At 32.3% G+C, this 9,050-nt stretch overlaps 1 long non-coding RNA gene across 1 annotated transcript; it reads right to left on the bottom strand.

Moving 5' to 3' along the window:
- Nucleotides 1-531: 531 nt before the first annotated feature.
- LOC128212020 (uncharacterized) lies at nt 532-4,509 on the bottom strand. Its single transcript, XR_008257370.1, has 6 exons — nt 4,260-4,509; nt 3,419-3,541; nt 3,028-3,175; nt 2,693-2,787; nt 2,341-2,472; nt 532-2,161 (listed from the first exon to the last, which is right to left on the bottom strand). It is a non-coding gene; the product is annotated as an uncharacterized LOC128212020 (long non-coding RNA).
- Between the last annotated feature and the right edge of the window lie 4,541 nt (nt 4,510-9,050).

A 9,050-nucleotide genomic window follows, 5' to 3' on the forward strand; every position in this document is an offset into this window, starting at 1 on the left:
AATATGTATATTCGAAAAATGAAAAACATAAAAATTGTTTTGTTAAGTCTATTTATAATGATGTTGTCGAAACTGTAGATATTTTCTGTTATTTAGGTATAAAGTTCAATTACAATGGAAGCTTAGTTAACGCATTAAAAGCGCTGAAAGATCAAGGTTTGAAAGCATATAATCACCTTAAATCAATATTTGGTAGTGTTAAACTCGACGTTAAGGCGGAATTAATATTGTTTGAATCCATGATTGCTCCTTTTCGTATGTATGGTTTTGAGGTTTCGGTATACATGACATGGAAGAGGTGAATAAACACCACCTAAGATTTTGAAAACAAATTCCTGGAGTTCGCTCTCAAACTTCTAATGCTGCTGTACTTGGAGAGCTAGGGCAATTTCCATTATCTTTGTTTGTATGTAAAATCAGAGCACTTAAATTTTGATTCAACCGACCTCGCTTTCAAATAGTATATTTTGTGAAAAAATAATGCTGTAAGTTTTGTTTACTGCAATGCTAAATATGTGACCAGTCACGGGATTTTTGGCCCGAAACCACTTTTTGGGCGAAAATGAGATATGAGTAATTTCTGACTGTACTATTCTTTAGGATAAAAAAACTGAAAAGAAAATTCAAAAATTCCTATTTTTAACGAAATTATGACAAAAACTAGAAGGGCACTTGGTTAAGAAACAGCTGGAAATTCGGTAAAGTTCAAGAATTTATTGAAACATTTGTATTCACAGATGCAATAAGTATTCATCACCACAATATAAACAATTCCCACATTATAACGACAACAATATATTTTCAAAACCATTCTCAATTATTATTGAGAAAATAAATGAAAATTAATTGGTTACCATGGCAACCTTTATTGAAAAAGGCGTTTTGGGGTTAAATTTGCATTTAAATATACAATAAATGCCATATGAAGCATTCAATACTAATTGATCTGTTAATTGATATCCTCAAACCTTACTGTACATGGTGTATGTATTTGACATAAAAAAAAAATCCGAATAAATAAAAACTGTTCGCCAAGTACCGTAGTTTATTGGTAATTTTTCACAATAAATTGACATTAGGTTGGAACTTGCACCTAATACAAACCAATGTATATCTAGAAGTTAAAGTATGTTACCCCTGTAATTTACTATAATTTATCTTATTTGAATGGTATTTAAGAGTTTGTTTTTTATCCTGGTTACCATGGCAACAGGTCACAAACATGATTATAATCACACCAACTTTACCCATTTACCTCAAATGTGATTTTTTTGTATAGTCATTCATTGCACATAAAACATGAAATGGTAGTATATATACTCTTAATTTAATAAACATAACAATCCTATACAATTTACACTATTGTAAAATTAGATCAGTTAATAAATGGGCACATTTACATTTTACAAAAATGAAAACAATTTATTTAACATACTAACTACTTAGCATGTACACGTCATTATGTAGTTTCAAGAGGTATGTAATTGGTCACATAGTACATGACAAATTATATTTTCGATGCTTATTCATACGTAAAAGTTAAAGCTGAAAATGTTTATAGGGTTCAGGAAGGTTTTAAAAATAAAGATATTGAAGAAAAACTGAAAGGTTGCTAAGGTACATTTTATCAGGCTGTGAAGTAACTAATATTGACAAACAATACTATAAATGTCTTCAATTCAAGCATTTATAGGCTTCAACTGCCAGATTGTTTTAAGTGTGTATTAATAATAAACATATAGTGGTCTTCATTATGGCAGAGGGGCTCTACCAACAAAGGACAGGGTGTAGCACCCTTCTATCAATCATTTGCTAAAACCACAGTTTTTCACTCAAAATCACTGGTAGCTTCATTTCACATGAACATGTTTCTATTGAATTAATAATTGTCAATAAAAAATTGATGTACGTTTTCATCAGCTCAGTAACGGGCTCATTCTCAAATCTTACAGTTAGTTTATAAAGATCACATATCAGTATATTAGTGTTTTCACTGTTTTAAAGGATCAGAGCCTTTTTGCATTAAGTCCTTTTAATTGGATGCATTCAGGGTACCCTCCATGGGAAAGCCATTGTTGTGGGCTTGTCAATTTTAACTTCAATCTCACTGTCCTTGGCATGCTCTCTCATGAATTCACTCACTGGGTTATTAGCTGAAGTTCTGCAAAATAATGATCATATATGTACATCACTTAGTGTTTGGAATAAATTATGCAAATTAACTTGAACATCAAAACTCACATCTGAATAAAATGGACAAAATATCTAAAATTGTTTTTGACTTATTTCATAGATATACATACACAGGCAGTGATATAGTCTATAATACTTTTGTTATACCTGAAGTGATGATATTTCCTCAAGTTTGAAATGGACTTCAGGGGTCACTTGGTGTACTCCAACCAGTCAAAGAACATAACCAGTTTGCCAAGGTCATCAATCCACAAAGGATATGTGCTGCCTCCATTTGGTCTAAATAAATAAACATGTTGTTTATATTATGATATAATACTTATTGTTTTAACACAAGCTTTCTTTTACATAATAAGGTATTATAACCAACTTCAGTGTTTAAATAAAGTACCAAATGTCAATATTTATATACACAAAATCCTTTAATTTGGCTTTAAATCAACATTTAAAGCACCAAAATTAAAAACAAAACAAAAACAACAACATTCTTACAACTTACCTTCCACAGACCAAATCTCACACATGACTGAACTTTATGTCACCTGCTTCCATTTAAATAAATGCTGTGTCTCTCCCTTCAGAATACATCAGACCCTTGAACATAGAATTACATACAATTTATTGAACTGATTGCCTTCAATCCATGACATTTAGAGAATTAAGAGAACAGATTTATGCCCAACTATTTTTATAAGACTAATGCATATTTTGAGATTTCTGATTACTTGTATTGAAAAAATAATAAATGTTACATTGTTATGTTATTCTAATGTTCTCATGTGTCAATATGCAGTGCACAAGTGATGTATTTCAACACTGCTTTTTCAATCATACCCAATGACTGCATTGTTTTTATTCCACCCAACACAGTTGTCAATGTGCAGGTATGCAGAGTCTTCTCTATATGGATGATGTTGAAAATGAGGTACCACACCATTGGCCACATAACAGCTAAACCCTTATCAGTGAGATATCTGTGAACCTGAAAACACACACTTTGAAATAGAAAAGATGTTTATATATTTACACTTTCATTTTATGTTCAAGTAAGAACTTTGAATAAAGGTGATATAAAATATTTAAACAAGAGCGCCGCAGAGCAAATGTGAGCACTTCTCTGTTTTTTCAGTGAATTTACAAAATATAAAGGTTTTCCATTTCTCCTATAATAATTTAGTCAAATGGCAAAACTGTATTAACCACTCATTTAATAAATAAAATTTACCATATGATTTACAGAACACTTCAAAGCAGGGCACTCTTGCTGTGCCTTAGTATAGGTAGAAGACCTGCTCGGCATAGTCAAAGCTGTAATGGATTGTTGTTCTATGTACAGCAGGTGCTTGACCTGAAATTCACATTTGATCATAATGTTCTAAAAATATGTATTTACAGAAATACAAATCATTAAATGTTTATAGTTGGGGTGATGCCCCGGCAGATCAACATGTACACAATATTTCATGCCAAAGAAATTTCCTGTTAGTCTGAATGTCATGCATACTTAAAAAGCAGCTTGCAGCTACAGTCATTAATATTGGTCCTGGCTTTTAGAGTATTGTGCTCTTATTCTATATAAACATTTCCCCCATCTGCATTAGTCTATTATTTTCATAATCATCATGATCATCTTCATCATAACAGAAATTTATTTCAATGTACCTGAACCTCATGAGATTGTATGTTATGCACATAAATCAACATTGAAAAAAAAAGAGTTCATCTACAACTTTAAATTCATCAACATAGCTAAAAAGACAGTTAAACTGCAACTCAAAATTAATTCGTAAAATCCATCAATAATTGTATTGATAGTTGGCCGCGGTAAGATGATGAAAAATTGATTATGTCCTTTTTCAGTCATCATAAGTATGCAAAAAAGAGAATATCTGCTGGATTTTGATCTGTTTACATTTTCAATGTCAGACTGTCAAATTTCACTTCCGCTTTCTTTTCCTGCGATCAATTTCCATTCATTTGACCGAATTTAGAATATATTGCATTACATTAAAGATATACACATTTGTAAAATTATATGCTTAAACAATGAAAATAATTCTACTTACCAACAAATTCCTAATTTGATGTAAATGCCTTTGGTTCAGCTTGATCTACATCCTCAAATTTGGGTCAAAAAATAGCTCATGACAACTACGGGAGATAACACCAAAAGTAATAAACAATACGAAAGAAAGTGGTTAAAAAACACTATTTCTATGAACACTACATTGTAAAGAATATATTTGACTGAACAATCTAGGGTGACAAATTGTTTAATGGTTGGATTTACGATAAAAACTTCATTACTTTCTTATTTTTTACGCTTCAACTTTGCGCACGTTTTTCTCGAAATCGAGGCTATCGGTTTCGGGCCAAAAGTCTCATGACGCGTCACATATACTGGTCTACATATGTAAAGAATACTTATCATATTAATCAATCCGGTTTTGTAACATTAAGACACTGCCTTTACGATCAATATGTACAGCATTGGAATGATATCATTCATTCACAACCAAAATTTTAAACAATTCAAGTTAAATTTTAAAATTTTAAAATAATATTGATTCAAATATGAATTAAAGATACAGAATTGCGTTATCGAGATTACAATGTTCTCACTCTCTTGAACTTGAAGTACAATAAATTAAATGTTACACGTTTAGAACGAAAATGTAAATTATGCAATGCTAACATAGTTGAATCTGAATTCCATTATATTCTTGGTTGTCCTTTTAACTATGATTTACGTCTACAATACAACATTGTAAATTCATGGATTACCTTGAATAAATTTAGGGTTTTAATGTCTTCAAACACAAACGCTATATGCTATGTGTCTAAAAATATTATTAATGCTTTTCTACGACATTCTGTCAGCATGTATGCAGTTGCTTCATAGTTAGATAATGCAACCATTTATATATTTTTCTTGTTTTCTATAGTATGTAGGTGTGAAATTCTTTTTTGTATTTCACACTTTTTCAATATGTGTACTTTTCATTTTATGTATATTGTTCATGGCAAAAGGCTTATGTATTGCCGATATTACCAATTAAACTTTTAACTTGAAATTAATAATCTAATTTTTAAGGCCAAGAGAATGTCAAAACCGTTAAGGAACGTGTTTTCCCCTGATTTGCGACATTGGAAGAAAATTTTAGCATATATATTGTGTTTTTCTTTTTCTTTTTTTTCTTTCTTTGTTCCCAGTCTTAGTACAATACTGTTTTTCACTATGAAACTCTAGGATCAAACAGTGTAATCCGTTTCTTGCCAAGGCAGACTGTGTGGGATTTGCATAGTTTCAAACAATAACTGCATCATATCTTTGAAACGTTTTAGGTACACATAATTATATTCCTTCGTCTGCAGATAGAGTACGGATACCTTATCATAGAAATACTTGGGGTTTACCTATTAGTTTATTATTATTTGTTTTATTATCAAGTTTCCTCGAGTTAATGCATACTTTTAAAGATTTACCATTTACGCTTTTACTTTATTCGGGGTTGTTGAAATAAGAGTGAGGTTGTGCACACAAACTAGTTCAAATCCCCAGTAAATTTACATTTAACTGACCGATCCAAGGCGACACCTTACAATCCTTGATAAACACACCTAGTTTGTTATACTATATAAAATATACTTTTACAGTGTTGTTTGTGGTGTTTTGTAATGTTGTTACATGTTTCTGGTTTATGATTGTTAGTTACCGTGTTCTATGTCCATGGCGTTTACCTTGTGCCTTAACCCTGGGTTGTCTGTTTAAACCTTCGGCTACTGAACTTGTTTTTGTAGTTTCTCATATAAATATTGGTTTGTTTTATGCACAAAGCGTAGTTTGTTCGCACATTTAAGCGCAATCGGAAGATAATTAAGATATTGTTTTGTTTTAGGCTCTCTCTTGCTAGTGCATGTGGGATATTTTAAAATATACATTCATGTAATGCTACTTTATTAATTTGAAATTTTCAAACACACATCAATCAAGGTCGAATCTATGCTTCTTTGTATGTCGTATTTAAAGCCAAATTTAAACTCTGCATTACTTCTTTTCTGAACATCTTTTGAATTTGAAATAATCAAAACTGTTATTATTTATTCGTAGAAATTAACCGCTGCTCTGAAACTCGAATTATTTGCATTCTACTGTTGATAATTATCTTAGTAGTAGTATGTCAATACAGAACGTTTTGCCTGACTAGAAAACGATCTTTTTCTGGTTTTGACATAAATATTCTTAAATTTAAATAAAGATATGCATTGATAAAATAGATTCAACTATTTTTTCCCTTTTGGTCTGTCAGTCAAAAACATGGTGTATGTTATAAACAACATTGTTATATTAATGTATTTAAATTATTGCATTACACTTTGCTATTGTTATGTTTACTTCTACTTATGATTTTCTTGAGACATGGTCTTGTTACTTAGATTTGAATTGATAAACTGAACACTCCCCAGAAAATTGAAATGTCAAGCTTGATTTTTGTCTCGGATGATAATATGGTTCACAGAAGGCAGTGCCTTTTATGATATTATTTACGACAACTATATGAAAAGACGTTTAGCGCACTGAACCTTTACAAAATGATAAAGGATACAATCAATATGAATAAAGTTATAACCTATCCAGTAACGTATTATATTCAGGTCTTGATATACTTTCTGTTTTAAGTTGCAGATATTCACCACATAATACATTGTAGACGCAACTATGGTATTGGCATTGCGTTTATACTCATTTGGGTTTATTCGAAGTCTAAGACATTCCGCGAGCGTCTGCCAAATATGCAAATAAAATATTAATTTTACCACCGCTAGAATGTAAGTGTATCATTGTTTTCACCACAGATTCATGGGCAGAAATTTGTTCGCACGGTTTTGTCAATAAAAACACAATTTTTTTTAGGAAAACTGCCAAAATGAATGAAATGGAAGGTAAGATAGTTCAGCATGACCATGTGTTACATACTAAAAGCTATCTGCGAAAATACGAATACCTCCCTCTTTCCAATGAAGCTTTTCAGACGTATTTGTAACTTTCCAATGTTGCGACGGACAGCTTTTGTTTGGAATGGAAATCGAACTGTTTTTTCGGTCGGTAACCCTTCCTTACACAATAATCGTTTTAGTACGAGTATAGTGCCAATCATATTTTGTTTAAACTTAATAACCTTACTATGACTGTGAAACAAGTAATAACAATATTATATTAATCACTTTTGTTGGCACGATGTTGCGCTGTTGGGTAAGCGTGGGAGTTGCGCTTCTCACCAAGGCGTACCGGGATTGATTCCCGCCCTCGGCAACTTTGTTTTGTGGTCACCAAACAGAAAACGTGTGTTCTCTCCGGGTACTATGATTCCCCAACGACACAAGGCCACACACTCACGTCACTTGTATTAGTTAAGCTGATCATCAATCCAGAGAGCAAAAGTGTAAGTAAGTGTACGTCTATTTCTCTGTAAGTATTTGTATGATGAAACTAAGATACTGAGAGAACATTTAGTGTGACCTGATTATCGAGTAAAACCTTCATTTACTGCAAAACGCTTTCTTGGCGTATTTTGGAAGCGTGACCAGAAAGCATTTCTACTTCTACATACGAGCCCAATCGAATGTGTCATAGTTGGTATTTATAACATTAGGCAAAGTACAAAAAAACGTATTGGCTTTCAAAACGACACCTTATAATAACACACCAAATACTAAACTTGATTTGAAGAGGAATTATTTTATGCATTTGTTATTAGTTACAATGCGCGCGAAACCTAATGTTGTAGTGGCACCACTTTGATATGCACAAAACTAACTGTTATAAACTGATTATATCAAATAATGTTTTAATGTTTGCGAAGAGGCAAATGTTTTGTGAATAAAAAGCTTAAGAAATACAAGTGACGAAAACGCTTAAATTTACCGTATGATAATACTCATCATTAATATATTGTATTTTACGTTGTCAATAGTAAGGTTAATCAAGTTATTCAAGTTCCCAGCGATAAAATATTGTTCCAAAATAGTTACATTAAAGAAATTTGCATGGTCAACACTATACACTAAACAAAATTTCTAAACGACCACTCAATTTTCTATTAAAATATGTGAATAAAATAACAAAATCACAAAACTTGTTTAATACACCAGTTTTACACATTTATTGAAAACATTTTAACAAAATTTAATTTCATTGGAACTATTGATTTATTCAAAAAAAAAACAATGTTAAAGTTAGTCACTCATTAAATCGAAAGTCACAAAGAACTGTTCTGGAGAACGTGTTAAATTCAGTAGCTTGTGTGTCCACCATTTGAAGCAATAACTGCAAGGCACCTTGACCTCATTGAAACCAGATATCTGTGTATGTAGTTCTGTGGGATAATGTCCCACATCCGACGAATATCACGCCTGAGTTTGTCGGCATTGTGTTGTTGGGGCAAAGCCCTAACTTTTCTCTTTAATAAGTCCCACACATTTTCTATGTGATTCAGATCTGGGCTTTTTGGCGGAAAATCTATAACACGAATGTTGTTTGTTGCCAGCATATTCTGAGTTCCCCGTGCAACATGACAAGGCGCGTTGTCTTGCAACAACATCATGCCTCGATTAGCTTGAAAGTGCGGTATCAGTACAGGTTGAATAATGTCGTTCTGATACCTCAGTGCATTTAAAGGATAGGGACAATTGGAGTCTTTGTGTGCATGGAAATTCCTGCCCGGACCATCACAGAACCTCCACTGAACTGGTATGCGTCAATCAAACAACATTCCCTGTTTCGCTCGCCCCTCCGTCGGTAAATGTGGACGCGCCCGTCTGACCCACGGAGCTTCAGTCTGGTTTCATCTACAAAA

This window comes from Mya arenaria, chromosome 12 (genome assembly GCF_026914265.1).
Source record: "Mya arenaria isolate MELC-2E11 chromosome 12, ASM2691426v1".
NCBI lineage: Eukaryota > Metazoa > Mollusca > Bivalvia > Myida > Myidae > Mya > Mya arenaria.